Source organism: Meles meles, chromosome 4 (genome assembly GCF_922984935.1).
Source record: "Meles meles chromosome 4, mMelMel3.1 paternal haplotype, whole genome shotgun sequence".
Taxonomy (NCBI): domain Eukaryota; kingdom Metazoa; phylum Chordata; class Mammalia; order Carnivora; family Mustelidae; genus Meles; species Meles meles.
The window spans coordinates 44,211,443-44,229,023 of NC_060069.1; the positions used below are offsets into that span (position 1 = coordinate 44,211,443).

General features: G+C 38.9%; 1 protein-coding gene and 1 pseudogene across 2 annotated transcripts in view; one reads left to right on the plus strand and one right to left on the minus strand.

Moving 5' to 3' along the window:
- Positions 1–17,581, plus strand: part of PAK2 (p21 (RAC1) activated kinase 2) — a 92,912-nt gene that overhangs the window by 26,225 nt on the left and 49,106 nt on the right. The window contains exon 1 of one of the 2 annotated variants that reach the window (XM_046001669.1): positions 3,196–3,214. The exons of the other annotated variant lie outside the window; for it this stretch is intronic. The gene's annotated coding sequence lies outside the window, so the exon portion shown is untranslated. Of the gene's footprint in view, positions 1–3,195; positions 3,215–17,581 lie in introns of those variants that run through there. 2 annotated transcript variants of the gene reach the window in all.
- Positions 9,289–10,304, minus strand: LOC123939791 (annotated as a pseudogene).

Genomic DNA, 17,581 nt, shown 5'->3' on the forward strand with positions numbered 1-17,581 from the left:
TCTGTTAAGCACATAGAACATGCCATACTCTGTACTGTGTGCTAGGGCAAAGATTAATACGGCATACTTGTCATTAGCCATTCAGTCTAGCTGGGATTAAGGGAGAGGGAAGTGGGGTTAAAGAAAAACTTTTTAGTGTTCAGTTTTTTGTTGTTGTTTTTTATTTTAAGTAGGGCCCCATGCCCAACATGGGTCTTGAACTCAGAACCCTGAGATTAAAAGTTAGTTGTGTGCTCTACTGACTAAGCCAGGTGCCCCTTAAGTGATTGGTTTTTTAAACCTCGTATGCCATTTGATACTGTTTATAGATATGTGTAAATATATTTAAATATATAAAATATATATTTAATATAGAAATATATAAAAATAGGGGCACCTGGGTGGCTCAGTGGGTTAAAGCCTCTGCCTTTGGCTCAGGTCATGGTCTCAGGGTCCTGGGATCGAGCCCCGCATTGGGCGCTCTGCTCAGCAGGGAGCCTGCTTCCCCCTCTCTCTGCCTGCCTCTCTGTCAAATAAATAAATCCTCTAAAAAAAGGAAGAAATATATAAAAATATATTAAAAATGAATATATATATATTAAAGATTTTATTTGAGAGAAAGCAAGAAAGAGTGAGAGAGAGAGTACGAGAGCAAGTGGGGGAGATGGGCAGAAGCAGACTCCCCATGAGCAGAGAGCCTGCTGGGGGACTCAATCCTAGGATCCTGGGATCATGACCTGAGCCAGAGGCAGAGGCTTAATCAACACTGAACTGCCCAGGTCCCCTGGAATATATATATATTTTAACTTATCTCACTTCTCAAAAAAACATTTTTCTTCAAGCAAGGAGGGATTTTTTTTTTTTTTCTTTTTTTTGCCTTTCTGTCCTTGCTGATTATTTTGTTTCATTCCCTCCCATAAGAGGAATGCAGCCTCAGAATTCTCATCACAGCATACAGGACATGGCAGCCAGCCGCTCGGGAGCCTTCAGAGTAGCTCTGTGAAGTGAAGCCTGCTGGCTGTCAGCATCTCTGGTAGTACCTAGAATATCCTGCCCCCATGTTTTATCTGTGCAAACTGTTCTTTACATCATTTTTTAAGTTACAGTGATGCTCTTTTGAAGGGATAGATGTGATCTTTCACCCCTCCGTACACATGCATTCATTTAGCGGACATTCATGGATGGCCTTGTATATGGCAGGTCCTTTTGAGCACGAGGTGGGAAGTGAGCTATGTCACTGAGAGGCCTACATGCCCTCTCAGTCTCTCTCTTCCATTTTGCTGGTGACTTGTTAAGATAGTGGAACTTGAGGATTGCAGCAGCCTAGATCCATAAATCATCTCAAGGAGAACTGACTTCCTTATGTTTGGTGTCCACTCGAAAAATAAACCTTCATTGTGTTAAAACATTAGGATTTGGGGATATATTTGTTACCAGTGCATAGCCTGGTCTGATAAAGTGTTGTTTTTGGTCTTTTATTGGTATGACATTGCTATTATAAATGTTCTTACAATTTGCACATGTGTAAGAGTTTCTTGGATTTATATTCAGGAGTAAAATTGCTGAGTTGCAAAATGTAAAAACAGACGATCTACTTTCCAAGCTAATACCAAGTTATGTTCTGAAGTAGTTTTTACTTTGCACTTCTGCTAGCAGTTAGGAAAATTCTCTTTGCTCTACATCCTGGATAGTACTTGATTTTGGTCAGCTTTCTTAATTTTTGACAATCTAGAAGGTATAAAATGGTATCTGCTACTGGCCTTAGCTTACATTTCCATGATTTTTTTAATGAGGTTGGGCATGTTCTTATGTATTTATTTACTTTGTCTTCTGCGAAGTGGTATTTGGGTCATTTGCTCATTATTGATTGGATTGCTTGTCTTTCACTTCTCCCTTTTTTTTTTTTTTTAAGATTTCATTTATTTACTTGGCAGAGAGACACAGCGAAAAAGGGAACACAGCAGGGGGAGTGGGAGAGGGAGAAGCAGGCTTCCCACTGACCAGGGAGCCTGATGCTGGGCTAGATCCCAGGACTCTGGTATCACGACCTGAGCCGAAGAAGGCAGCCGCTTAACGACTAAACCACCCAGGTGCCCTTTAGGTTATTTCTTTATAGAAATTCTTTGTATGTTCTGAATATAATTTTTGTCAACTGCTGCTTTTGCAAATATCTCCTGGTTTGCAGCATATCTAATGTTGTCATATTTACCAGTCTTTTCCTTTATATCATAAAGCTAACTCCTCTACATAAAGATACCCTCCTATATGATTTTCTGAAAGTTAGAATTTTGCCTTTCACATTAAATCTTTAATTCATCTAAAGATATTTTTGGTATGGAAGTGGAACTGATAGCTCAGTCTCCTTATGTTGCCTCCCAGAAGTTACAGAAAGTCATTCTCAGGATCATCTAACGGGGGATAAGAAAAAGGATCTATCTAATCAGATAGGATCTGTTCTCCTTATGCTGGTCATAGGCTCACCCCATTGTTAACTCCCCTGCACTACCAGGTTGCAGTTGAGTGGGTGGTGTGCAGCTCAGGAATGAAGTGAGTGAGGCGTTGTCACGTGCCTCCATTTAAAAGTTGGCCACATCCAATCTAGAACTGGTAGGTGGAGTAGCAGCTTGAATAAGAGATAGGTGAGGCTGAAAGGATCCGAAAAGATAAACAAACTTGGTATCTAGTACAGGATCCAGCTTCTTAGATAAAAAATGTTCCTGTCAGGGTCTCTCTACATTATTTATTCTATTTCCGGAATGTCTTTGCTCTTCCTGGGCTTTTGTTCTTCCACATAGATTTTAAAATTAACTGTCCAATTTTTCATAAACCCATCTGGGATTTTGATTAAGATTACTTTGAATCTAGGGGCGCCTGGGTGGCTCAGTGGGTTAAAGCCTCTGCCTTCGGCTCAGGTCGTGATCCCAGGGTCCTGGCATCAAACCCCACATCGGGCTCTCTGCTCAGCAGGGAGCCTGCTTCCCTTTCTCTCTCTCTCTCTGCCTACCTGTGATCTCTGTCAAATAAATAAAATCTTTAAAAAAAAAAAGATGACTTTGAATCTAGATTAATTTGAAGAAATTTGGCATTTATACAATTCTGAGTCTTTTTAAATTTTTTTCTTTTTTGTTTACAATTTCTTTTTTTTTTTTTTTAGATTTTATTTATTTATTTGACACGGGGTAGAGCAAGCACAGGCAGGGGAGAAGCAGACTCCCCACTGAGCAAGGAGCCCCATGTGGTGCTGGGTCCCAGCACCCTAAGGTCACGACTGGAGCTGAAGGCAGATGGTTAACTAAGTCACCCAGGTACCCAGTTTGAGTCTTAAATTCCTGAATGTTAGTATCTCTCCATTTATTAGTTCTCCTTAATATCTTTGAATATATTTTCCTCCTGTATAAAGATTCTAGTTCCATGGTTCCCAAACCGTGCCAGTGTACCCGGAGATACCCCCTGAACTCAGAGGCACCATGGTATTTTACATTTTAGAGAGAATCAGTGATCGACACCTGTTGAACACTGCGTGGGGTCTTCCAGTCCTAGGGAGTTCCACAGTTTGAACATTAAGTTCTGATACCTTTCATAATGTCTGTCTTTATGAAGCAGTTGCTATGATTAAAGGGGTACAGAAATCAATGTGGAACAGAAAGTGAGGGTGGGCAGTGCCTGAGTTTTTGTATGATGCAGTGCCCATCGGGTGCATGTTTCCACTTTTTAAGTGATCGAGAAAGAAAGAAAAGAAATCTTCAGTTTATGTGCATTGCTTTTTAAAATAACTACTAAGTTTTGGGAACATAAATACTAATACAGTTGTTTGTACCTAACTACTAAATAAATGAAACTGTTAAGAATTTCTTTTAGCATTGTGAATAATTGCTGAGAATAGTAAGGGCACCATGAATTGAGAAGGTTTGGGAACTTCTGTTTTAGGAACTTCATGTTTTTTTATATTATGTTATAAGTGGTATCTTTTCCCCTTCCAGTTTCATTTTGTTTAGTGTACAAAAATGCAGTTGAATTTTGGATATTCCTCTATATCTTGCAAAATTTGCTAAATTTGTGTTTATCTTAATTTATTGTAGTTTTTGAGATACCACCTCAAACCTGTTAGAATGGCTAAAATTAACAACCCAAGAAACAACAGATGTTGGTGAGGTTGTGGAGAAAGGGAAGAAAGGGAGAAAGGGAAGCCCTCTTGTACCATGGGTGGGAATGCAAACTGGTGCAGCCACTTTGGAAAACAGTATGGAGTTTCCTCAGAAAGTTAAAAGTAGAACTACCATATGATCTAACAATTGCACTACTAGGTATTTAGGCAAAGGATACAAAAATACAGATTCGAAGGGCACATGCACCCTGATGTTTATAGTGACATTATCAGCAATAACCAAACAATGGTAAGAGTCCAAATGTTTATTGACTGATGAATTGGTAAAGAAGATGTGGTGTATACACACACACACACACACACACCCACCCCTATTACTCAGCTTCCAAAAAATGGAATCTTACCTTTTGTAATGATGTGGATGAAGCTAGAGTGTGTTAGGCTAGGAAAACTAAGTCAGAGAAAGACAGATACTGTATGCTTTCACTCATGTGGAATTTAAGAAACAAAACAGATGTACATATGTGAGGGGAAAAAAGAGAGAAAGGGAAACCGTAAGAGACTTAACGATTGAGAACAAACTGAGGGGTTGATGGAGGAAGGTTGGGTGGGAGGTGTGCTAGATGGTGATGAGTATTAAGGAGGGAACTCGGTACCCAAGCATATTTTTAGTGTCCAGTGGACTATGTGATTGGGTCTCTGTGATATCTTATTTATTTCAAGCAGTATTACTCATTCTACTTTTGCTGATGATTATATGTAACTTCCAAAGTTCCAAAATCAAATATACAAAGCAAGATATATTCAGAGAAATCTGACTTTTAATTCAGTCCCCTCCATTTTGTTCCCTTTTTTCCCCAAAGTAACCATTGAGAAAAGGTATGGTTTATCCTTCCGTTAAAAAAAATAATAAGGTTGTGTGTGTATGTGTGCATGTGTGTGTGTGTTGACATGCCTTTCCTTTCCACTTAGATAAAGGGTAGCATACCATACTTATATTTTTCTCCGATCTTGGATTTTCATTGGTAGTATACCCCGAGAGCACTCTGTGGGATAGATTAATTTCCTCACTCATTTTTACAGCTTCCTAGTACTTGAGTGGGGGGGTACATCATAGCTAATTTAACTAGTCTCATATTTATTGCCATTTGAGATGCTTCCAGTCTTTTGCTGTTATAGGTAATACAGCCTGTTATTTATGTATGTCCATTTATATATGTTTGTCTGTATTTTTGCCATTGTGTCTTTGGGATTCCGGGATATCTAGATCTGTACTCCAAAATACTGTGTTGTACTGCTTTCCTGTGAAATAAAACCTAGAGATTATTTAAACCAGTCCTCTTTTCAGGGTAAAAAAATCAATGTAATGCCCTAATTCACCTCTCCAAATCAGTTTTAAGGGAGAAATTAACAGAAAAAAATAAAGGAAAACTGTAATAAAATATATATTTCTATTTGTAAATATATATTTGTAAATACTTGATCACAGCATACTATAAAAATCAGATCGAAATGCCTGTATCTATCTATTTAGTTACATTAAGGCTTGGCCTTAATGCAGTCTCATACAGAGGTACTGCTGTTGGTAACTCCATCAGTGAGCATGTTGCTTTAAATGATATGATATTCCAAATAGTAAATAACAGTAACTTCTCTGTAAAAATGAACTGAGCAAGACGAATTCCAAGCTCCTCTTGGTTTCATAGTGGTTGCACAGCTGGAAAATTCAGTGTGTGTTGAAACTGTGTAAAAAAATATCTTTTATAGGGGCACCTAGGTGGCTCAGTGGGTTAAAGCCTCTGCCTTTGGCTCAGGTCATGATCCCAGGGTCTTGGGATTGAGCCCGGCATCCAGCTCTCTGCTCAGCAGGGAGCCTGCATCCCTCTCTCTCTGCCTGCCTCTCTGCCTATTTGTGATCTCTGTCAAATAAATAAATAAAATCTTTTTTAAAAAATATCTCTTATATGCAAAATAGAACTGTGCCCTAGGTTCAGATAATTTTACATATTTTTTTTCCTTTTTTTCTTTTTTTTTTAACTGTGAATTAGTACATGATGGGATATTTAAGAGTTGTCTGGATGTGGGGTGCCTGGGTGGCTCAGTTGGTTAAACAACTAATTCTTGATCTTGGCTCAGGTTTTGATCTCATGGCTGTGAGTTCAAGTCCCACATTGGGCTCCACACTGAGTATGGAGCCGACATAAAAAATAAATAAAAATATAAAAATAAAAATAACTATAAAAAAGAGTTGTGAGGGTGGGCCTCGGTGGCTCAGTCAGGTTAAGTGTCTGCCTTCAGCTCAAGTCATGATCCCAGAGTCCTGGGATCGAGCAGGAAGCCTACTTCTCCCTCCCTCTCTGCCTTCCCCCTGTTTGTTCTCTCTCTCTCTAATAAATAAAATCTTTAACATAAAGAGTTGTGAGGACTTGCTGGCACATTGCAGAGTGCTGATATCTGTGACATCTGCTCTCTAAATACCAGTAGAACCCCCCCCCCTTTTTTTTTAAAGATTTATCTATTTTAGAAAGAGCATGTATAAGCAGGGGGAGGAGCAGAGGCAGAGGGAGAGAGAGAGAGACCCAAGCAGACTCTCCTCTGAGCATGGAGCCCAGCGGGTCCTCAGTCCCACCAATATGAGATCATGACCTGAGCCAAAATCAAGAGCTGAACCCCTAACCAACTGATCCACCCAGAGCCCTTAAAACCCTTTTTCATTCCTATGGGTGTTTTTTTTTTTTTGTGCTTTCTGTTTCTTGATTAAGTTTGTCAGAGGTATTGTACTGGTTTTATCTGAGATCTAACTTTTAGATTTATTCATTTTCACTGTATGTGTAATAGTCTTCTATTAAGCAATTTCAGTGTTGATCTGAATTATTTTCTTCCTACTTCTTTGGGTTTACTTTGTTGTTTTGTTTTGCTTCTTAGGCTAGATGCTTAACTCACTAATTTTTAGTTCTTTTTTAAAGTAAAACTTCAGAACTATAAGTGTCCCTAAGTGCTTTAATCATATTCTACAAGTTTGTGTACATGTAGTAAAATACATTTAACATAAAATTTGCCATTTTCTTTTTTTAAGATTTTATTTATGTACTTGAGAGAGAGAGAGAGAGCATGAGAAGGGAGAGGGTCAGAGGGAGAAGCAAACTCCCCACTGAGCAGAGAGCCCAATGCAGGACTTGATCCTAGGACTCCAGGATCATGATATGAGTGGAAGGCAGTCGCTTAACCAACTGAGCCACCCAAGCACCCAAACTTGCGATTTTCAAGACTGTTTTTGTCTTCCCAAACAGAAACTCTCTACCCATTAAAACAGTAAGTCTCCACTCCACTCCACCATCAGGCCCTGATGATCTCTAATCTTTCTGTCTCTATGAATAATTTGATCACTCTGGGATGGTCAGTCGTGGATGTGACCATGGAAGTGGTCCATGGATGCCTCCTGGAAGTGAAATTATACAGTATTTGTCCTTTTGTGTTTGGCTCATACTGCTTAGTGTCTTTAAAGTTCATCCTTATTATAGCATATATCAAATTTCACATCCTTTTTTTTTTTTTTTTAAAGATTTTATTTATCTGACAGAGATCACAAGTAGGCAGAGAGGCAGGCAGAGAGAGACGGGGAGGCAGGCTTCCCACTGAGCAGAGAGCCTGACTCGGGGCTCAATCCCAAGACCCTGGATCATGACCCAAGCTGAAGGCAGAGGCTTTAACCCTCTGAGCCACCCAGGCGCCCCTTCACATCTTTTTTAAAGATAAACATGCTCTATAGTAGGTATATACAACATTTTGTTTATCTAATCCTGTAAGTTTTGACACATAGCTTTTTCCTTCTCATTCAGTTCTAATAAGTATTTTCTAATTTATGATATTTCTCTCTTTTTTTTTTAAGATTTTCCTATTTATTTGACAGAGAGAGACAGCGAGAGAAGGAATACTATGATCTCTTTTCTTAACCTAAGTTTTTTAGAGGTGTTTTTAAATTTCCAAACTTAACACAGTATTTTTCTAATTAAATCTTTTTGTTACTGATTTCCAGCAACTGACTTCAGTTAAGAGTATAGAGTACTTCTAATCTTTTGAAAAGTTTCTTTGTCTCAAAAATATTTTTATTTTGTCCTCATTCTTGAAAGAGTTTTGTTGAATTTGCAGTGTGTTGGCTCTTTCTCAGAAGATTGAGAATGTTCCAGTGTCTTCTGGCTATCATCATTGGTATCAAGAAGTAAGCTTGAAGTCCAGTTGCCCTTTTTCCTTCCTCCTTTGGCTGAGTTTAAGAACTCTGGTCTTTGACCTTAGTTTGACTATGATGTGTCTTTACTTCAATTACTTTTTTATGCTGCTTTTGATTTATTAGGTTTCTTCATCTTAAGAATTTGTGTCCTTCATCAGTTCTAGAAATTTCTCAGCTACTGATTTATCTAGTAAATCAGTCCCTCATTCATTCTCTCCTTTCCTACTGAAACTCCAATAGTTATATCTTAGGTTATCCAACCTATTCATCTTACTTTTCTTTCATATTTTCTCTTTGTCTTCCGTGCTGCTTTCTAATGTGACTTTCTAAAGATACGTACCTCTCCCAGTTCACTGATTCTTTCTTCTGTTGCATCTATACTAATTTTTACTGCAAATGTCTAGTTCCCATTTTCAGGTATTATGGTTTTTTCTTACTGAAAGTAGTCTTTGGTGGTTTTTCATATTTGGTTTTTTTTCAGGTTTCTTGACATGTTCTTTGTCAGATCATTCCACATTTATTTCATCAGTCTGTTTTGGGTCATTCTCAATCCCAGTGCCTTGTTTCATTTTCTGAATTTTAGCTATGAGATGTTCCTTTTCCTCAGAATTTTATCTTTGGTTATTATTTGAGACCTGTATTAAAGTTCTTTTTGTTTGAGTTTGCCATTTACTAGCATGACCATATTCAATTATACCTATTTGGGAATTTTGGGGACCTTAAAGGTAGGATGAATTTAGACCAAAAAATATGCATTTTCTTGTTAGGATTACTCAGAGATCCTCACCCTCATCCCCCACCCACATACTAACCAAAAATATTGGACCCAAAATATTTACGATTTTCTTGTTCCCTTTGACCCAGAGGGATTTATTCCTGATTTAGTCTTATATAGATTATACTTTTTAGGTCTCAGTCTTATGTGGAAGGGCCTTCTATTAGATTTTTCAATTTAGGCAGACTCGGTTTTTTGTTGTTTTTTTTTTTTTATAGTTTAATGTATTTTAATAGCAAACTTACAGGAACAGCACAGAAGACAGACAACATTAAAAACATGTACTTGCATGTAGGACAACTCAGTTAGAAAAGTATAGCGAATGGATGGATCTACTGTATGATAAAAATGCTACAAACACCATTTAGTTGCCGTCAATAAGAAATTTACTTGTTTTAAAAAAATCCAAATGCTGGCATTGTCCAGAAAAATTTAACAGGTTTATTTATAATTGCTATAAAGTTGAACTGCTGAAACGTGTTCACTGAAACATTTTGACTTGCATTAATGCTTTATATGTCCCCGCATTTATATTAAAAATTCGCACACAAAGGAAAATGGAAAAACTGCCAATACCTGATTTCTGTCCCCTATTTTTCCACTTGCAATCATATACTTAGGTACCTTTTGACCCCATGGAAAAAAAATATCTAACATTCAGAACTACCAATAACAGGAAGAAGAGAAAAAAAAATTTTTTTTTTTAAAGAATGACGTGTTTTCCATCATAGTGGATTCTTAAGCACGTTCTCCACGTATGCGGCACGCTAGCTGGATGTCTTTTGGCATAATTGTGGCACGTTTGGCATGGATAGCACACAGGTTGGTGTCTTCAAAGAGGCCCACCAGATAGGCCTCGCGTGCCTCCTGCAAAGCACCAATAGCTGCACTCTGGAAGCGCAGGTCTGTTTTGAAGTCCTGAGCAATTTCTCGCACCAGGCGCTGGAAAGGAAAGTTTGCGAATCAGAAGTTCAGTGGACTTCTGATAACGTCACGGAGTGCCACAGTACCAGGCCTGTAACGATGAGGTTTCTTCACCCCTCCAGTAGAGGGTGCACTCTTGCGAGCGGCTTTTGTAGCCAGTTGCTTCCTTGGAGCTTTACCCCCGGTCGATTTGCGGGCAGTCTGCTTTGTACAAGCCATGGTACAGAAACCTCCTTACTTACCCCCGTTCTCCTTCGGCTGGAGCTCGGCGAGCGAGAGGCGGCGCTGGCGGCGTCTCGGCTGACTCGGTTTTATTACTTGCTCCCTGTGACAGCCATCAAAGTGGAAGTTGAAGGTCTTTAGGAGTTAGTTAAAAAAAAAAAAAAAATCCCCCAAGAATAACTGGATTTAGTAAATTGCTTACTCTCTTGTTCTTGATTTCACTCAGCCTTGGGCTCTATGGAAACATTCTTTTCATCTTAACTAGCCTATCCTTGCATTTTTATACGTTTGATAGGTTATCCACTCATTTATTTGAGTTTGAAGCAAAGTTTCTTTCCGCTTTCCTTCTTTATTCTTTTCCAATGCCCCAGTTGTGTTTTCTACATCTTGTTTCCCTCTTTCCCTTTTCCTTTCTGGCTTGCTACTAAATAGGCCTAATGTTATGGCCATTGCCACCAAATAAAAACATTCCTTACCTTTTAATTTGTGGACTTGCCTTCCATAGTGTGTGTTGTCCATTTGAGGTGATTTAGGATATTTTCAATGGATACTTTCACTCTCAAAGGCATTTGAGGCTTTTTTGGAGTGGGAGGGGAAGAGAGGCCAGTGGTTTGGGAGCTCTTGTAGCTTATTAGAGACTGCTGAAAGTCTTTTTAAATACTGTTGTGTTATTAAATTCATAAGGTACTGAAAAATTAAGGTTCATTTGTTATTTACATAAAATTTAAGTGAGGGGCGCCTGGGTGGCTCAGTGGATTAAGCCGCTGCCTTCGGCTCAGGTCATGATCTCGGGGTCCTGGGATCGAGCCCCGCATCGGGCTCTCTACTCCGCAGGGAGCCTGCTTCCTCCTCTCTCTCTGCCTGCCTCTCTGCCTACTTGTGATCTCTCTCTCTGTCAAATAAATAAATTAAATCTTTAAAAAAAAATTTTTAAGTGAAAATATAAAGCAAACTGTGCTTTTTTAAATTGTCATGTTTGTCAGTAATTATATGATTTATACTTGAAGTACCATAGTTGATCCAAGTTAGATTGTAAAAAAATTAGTCATTTTTACTAGTTTGACTGGTTCCAGACACCACTCCTTTTTTAATTTCTGTTGTATATTTAGCTTCCCCTAATCTCCTTCAATAGACAATGAGGAATTATTTGTCTTTGAGTCGTGTCACAATTAAACAATGGGCCTGTTAGAAGAGTACAGTGTGTTTTGGGCTTGCTTTTTGTTTCGCCTACTTGTTTTTCACTGAAAAGTAGCAAAAAGTGTTTGAGCAGATTTGGAGAGAGACACTGTACACTTACCACTTTTTTAATAAAACATTTTTGGGTAATGATGGAGCGAGACATTAGTAAACCAGAATTTATCATAAATTGTTTTTATATTCTTTATTGCTTCTGACTAAAATATAAGATGTAAAGAACTTTATTGCATCATCATCTAGCACTTTTTAGGCGTTTGATACCATCAGTAGAAGCAATACACAAAAAAATAACACTGTCTTATGGAAAAGGATCAAAGACTAAGGCCATAAATCAGCTGTTAAAGGAAAAGTATAAATCTTTCCAGTACTTTTGTTAATATTGAGTAGTTCATATGTTGTCAAGTGAAATGCTGTTCAATAGAGAACTAATAAATTTAGGAAGGATAATATTTCATCTGGCAATAGAGTACCATAAATCAGTAGATATTACTGTCTTAATACATGCAACGATCTGTGTTATACATTAAAGGAGGTAGTACCATGTATAATAATAGTAGTAGATAGTATGATGTGTAATAGTGATGGTGGTATAATCCCTGCTTTTCAGTTGCTTAAAGTCTTGAGCAGGAAAGGCACCTAAAATAATAAATGATGCACAGTTAAAATTCATTGCCATAGTGATTCCATATGTATATGTTTGTTTTTAAGATTTGGGTTTTTTAAAAAAAGATTTAGTTATTTTATTATTTTTTATTAACATATTATGTAGAATTTACCTCAGGGGTACAGGTCTGTGAATCATCAGGCTTACACATTTTACAGCACTCACCATAGCACATACCCTCCCCAGTGTCCATAACTCAGGAACCCTATCTCTACTGCACTACCCCCCAGCAGCCCTTAGTTTGCTTTGTGAGATTAAGAGTCTCTTACAGTTTGTCTTCCTCCTCATCCCATCTTGTTTCATTATTCCCCCTCTACCCCCCCCCCCCAACCAGCCCCCTGCCCTTAAGTAATCTCTTCACCCAATGTGGGGCTTGAACTTAGAAACCTGAGATCAAGAGATACATGCTCTACTGACTAAGCCAACCAGATGCCACCCCCATGCCCCCCAGAATGGTCCAGTCTATTAAAATGATTGAGAAAAAACAGCATCAGGGATGTCTGGGTGGCTCAGTCAGTTGGGCCTCTCTGCCTTCAGCTCAGGTCATGACCCCAGGTCCTGGGATCAAGTTCCAAATCCCCCTACTTGCTCAGCAGGGAGCTGGCTTCTCCCTCTACCTGCTGCTCCTCCTGTTTGTGTGCTCTCCCTCTCCCTCTATCTATGACAAGTAGAATCTTTAAAAAAAATAAATAAAAAGAGGGGCGCCTGGGTAGCTCAGTGGATTAAAGCCTGTGCCTTCAGCTCAGGTCATGATCCCAGGGTCCTGGGATTGAGCCCCGCATCAGGCTGTCTGCTTGGCAGGGAGCCTGCTCCCCTTCCTCTCTCTGCCTGCCTCTCTGCCTACTTGTGGTCTCTGTCTGTCAAATAAATAAATAAAATCTTTAAAATAAATAAATAAGAAAAAACAGCATGAGATTAAGAGTTGTTAGTAGACCTTGAATTCTGGTCTTAGTTTTGTTTGTAATTAGATTTGTGTCACTTTAGGCAAACTGCTTATTCTTTGGGGCGTCAGGTCCTTCTCATATAAAATAGGAAAGTAGACCAGATCAATTCTAGTCCAACTTTACTACTCTGTGAATTTGTTTTCCTGTGTAACTTGTATTCAGAGGACATGGGGGAGGGAGGGGGTCTTTTTTCGCGTGTGTGAGGGATCATTCTTGTTCAGAAGAAGGGTCATTTTGAAGAAGGATAGACAGAAATGACCTTATATAGGAAATAATTATATAAGGTCATTTCTGTCTATCCTTCTTCAATATTTATTCAATAATTATTGCTAAGGGGGCCCCTGGGTGGCTCAGTGGGTTAAAGCCTCTGCCTTCGGCTCAGGTCATGATTCCAGGGTCCTGGAATCGAGCCCCGCATCGGGCTCTCTGCTTGGCAGGGAGCCTGCTTCCACCCCTCTCTCTCTCTCTCTGCCTGCCTCTCTGCCTACTTGTGATCTCTGTCTGTCAAATAAATAAATAAAATCTTTAAAAAATAATAATAATAATAATTATTGCTAAGCATTGAAAGATTGGGGTTAGATAGAGAAAAGGATGAAGAAAATATAAAAATGGAAAAATACATATACAAAGATGATTTAGGCCAGAAAATTCTTTGGTGTATTTGGGCAACATAAAGCATATGATTTTTGTGATGCATTTATATGATATCAGATTGATTCAGTAGTAAATGTCCCAAATATCAGAGTTTAGTCCTAAGTCTGTTGGTTATGGGTAGCTCTAAGCAAAACCTGAATGCATAGAAACTCTTTAGGAAGCTGTTACAGCTTTTATCCTCTTCCTCTGAACAGCAGCTTGAAGACATAGATACTAGTTAGAGAAATCCTGAAATGAAGTGATGAAGTCATCTTCTGCTAAGTTGGTGTCAGTGTATCAAGGATCATGGGTATCATTACTAAGATCCAATCATTTATGAGGCCTGTTACTTAGAATTGTTGCTATCATATCTGTTGTCTTGAGTAATTTCATTAAGGACATCTGTAATGCATATGTTTCATGTTAAATTTGGGCTTTATTTAGACATGTGTTGCCTACAGGGTACATCATGTTAATTGAGATTTCCTTGAGACAGCTAATTCAGCTTTATCTATAATGTACAATCACCAAGAAGAATGTTTTAAAACAGACAAATAATATATTCCCCTTTAGTTTTATTGGACTGAATTTGTACAGCAGATTAAAAAGCTGCTGTGCAGTATATTAAAATAGAGCAGTAAAGAAATTTTTTTTGGATAACCAAAGTATAAGGTAAGGCTGTGTTCTGAAAGTTGCCATGTAGTATTCTCTGCTTAGTATTGTGTGTGTGTGTGTGTGTGTGTGTGTGTGTGTGTGTGTGTGTGTTTCATACAGATGGCAATTAAATTAGTCTTTCTGACTAACCCAGGAAAGCCTACTGCTCTTTCTGATTTTTGTTATAAAAAGTAATGTAGTAAATTCTACTGTATATAGATTTTCAACCATGTTAAAGGTTTAATTAGGTTTATATGCCTTACCGTTTCCTACGTTTAAAATGTGGGGAGTGTAGGATGAATAAATAGGGGTCTTCTGCCACCCCAATAGCACATTAAAACTGGGGGTATGAGGGTGATAGAGAGCTGGGATATACTTTAAGGCAGCAGTTCTCTTAAGTGTGGTCTGTGGTACTGTTGGGATCTATGAGGTCAAAATCTATTTTTGTAACAGTACTAAGATATTCTTTGCTTTTCATACTGTTGAAATTTGCATTGCTGGTACAAAAGTAGTGGTGGGTAAAACTGCCTGTGCTTGAACAGAAATCAGAGTAGTGGCCACGCACTTTATAGGTTTTTGTTGTTGTTGCAGTGGGGGGAGGCAGAAAGAGAAGGAGAGACTCTTAGGCAGACTTCGTACCTAGTGGGGAGCCCTATGTGGGGCTCAGTCTCACAACCCTGAGATCATGACCTCAGCTGAAATCAGGAGTTCTACGCTTAAGGACTAGGCCACCCAGGCACTCCCACTTGTAGGTTTTGTTTTGTTTTTTAAGATTTTATTTATTCATTTGACAGAGAGAGAGATCATAAGTAGGCAGAGAGGTAGGAAGAGAGAGAGGAGGAAGCAGGCTCCCTGCGGAGCAGAGAGCCGGATGCAGGGCTCCATCCCAGGACTCTGAGATCATGACCTGAGCGGAAGGCAGCAGCTTAATCCACTGAGCCACCCAGGCGCCCCGGTTTTGTTTTTTTTTTTAAAGATTTTTATTTACTTGAGAGAGAGAGAGAGCATGAGCTGGGGGAGGGGCAGAGAGAGAGGGAAAAGCAGACTCCCTGCTGAACAACAAGCCTGATGGAGCCTCAGCTCGGCTCGATCTTGGGACCCTGAGATTATGACCTGAGCTGAGGGCAGCCACTTAACCAACTGAGCTATCCAGGCACTCCCCCATGCCCCACCACTTGGAGGTTTTTTGTTTTTATTTTTGTTTTTTGTTTCTTTGTTTTTTTAAAGCTAGTTTTACTTAAAAATGTACTTGATGGGGCACCTGGGTGGCTCAATTGTTAAGCGTCTGCCTTCAGCTCAGGTCATGATCCTGGAATCCTGGGATGGAGCCCCATATCAGGCTTCCTGCTCAGCAGGAAGCCTGTGTCTCCCTCTCCCACTACCCCTGCTTGTGGAAGTTCCCTCTCTCACTGTTTCAATCTCTCTCTCTCTCTCTGTCAAATAAATAAATAAATAAATCTTTTAAAAAAAAAATGTACTTGATGAGGGCACTGTGGTGATTGAGCCCCTTTTTCATTGAATGCCATTTTTATTTTTTTGTTGTTTCAAGATTTTATTTAAATTCTGTTTAACATGGAGTGTAATATTGGTTTCAGGAGTAGAATTTAGTAATTCATCACTTACATGTGACATCCAATTCTCATTGTAACAAGTGCCCTCCTTAAATACCTATCACCCATTTGGCCTTTCCCATGCCCTCCTCCCCTCCAGTGACCCTCAGTTATCTATAGTTAAGAGTCTGCTGTGGTTTGCTTTCCTTTCTTCCCCTCCTTGCCCTATGTTTTGTTTCTTAAATTCAACATAGGAGTGAAATCATATGGTATTTGTTTTTCTTGACTGACTTGCTTTACTTAGCGTAATACACTCTAGCTCCATGGAACACCATAATTTCATTTTAAATAGGCTTTATCAGGGAATAATTTTAGATTTATAGAGAAATTCTAAAGATTGTAGATTTCCTGTATACGTATCACCTATCTTGTCCTAATGTTAATATAAGCCCTAAAATGTCAGCAAAAGCAGAGAAGCCAACATTGGTCCATTACTGTCAACTAAATTCTAGATTTGATTTGGATTTCACCAGTTTTCCAGTAATGTCCTTTTTTGTTCCAGAGTATAATATTGTCATGTCTTCTTAGACTCCTGCTCAGTGACAGTTTCTCAGTCTTTCTTTGTTTTTCACGTCCTTGCTAGTTTTAAGGAGTATTGATCAGGAATTTTTGTGAAACGTCCTTCAGTTTGGTTTGTTTGATGTTTTCCCCATAATTAGACTGTGGCTATGGATTTGGGGGAAGAATATCGCAGAGGTGAACTATGTTTCTCATCACATTAGATCAGGTGGTGAGTGATGTCAGCATAAGTTATTATTAGAGATGTTATCCTTTGATCACTTGGTTAATGCAGTATTTCCACATTTTTCCACCATGAAGTTATTTTTCCCTTTCCATACACTGCTCTTTGGAAATGAGTCACTAGGTCCAACTTACATTCAAGTGGGGAGGGAAGTTAAAATTCCAACTGCTAGGAGAGAATTTGTCTACATTTATTATTTGGAATTCTTTTGTGAGGATAATTTGGTACCCCACCATTTTATTTACTCTTTTGGGGGGCAGGGAGAGGGAGAGAGAATCTTAAGCAGTCTCTGCCCAGTGTGGAGCCCAACACAGGGCTTGACCTGATGACCCTGAGATCATGACCTGAGCCAAAATCAAGAGTTGGATGCTTAATTGACTGAACCACCCAGGTTCCCCTTATTTATTCATTTATTTGTATTGATATGAATTGTTTATATTTATTTTATACATTGGGTCAAATATAATGCTACTTTATTAATTTTGTTGCTCCAAACCATTCTAGCACTGGCTTTTGAAAACTCTTTACTGGGGCACCTGGGTGGCTCAGTCAGTTAACTGCTGCCTTCAGCTCAGCTCATGATCCCAGGGTTTTGGGATCAAGCCCCTTGTTGGGCCCCTGCTCAATGGGGAGCCTGCTTCTCTCTCTCCCACTCCCCCTGCTTGTGCTCTCTCTCTTTCTCTCTCTGTCAAATAAATAAAATCATTAAAAAAAAAGAAAGAAAACTCTTTCCTGTGTGTGTTCCTCATCCTTTTTAAGTACTTCCTACCTTCTGACAATATAAGATACTCTAGGCTCATCTTTTATTTCCCCTGTCCCAGTCCTAGAACCAGCTATTTTTTTTTTTAAAGATTTTATTTATTTATTTGATAGAGAAAGATCACAAGTAGGCAGAGAGGCAGGC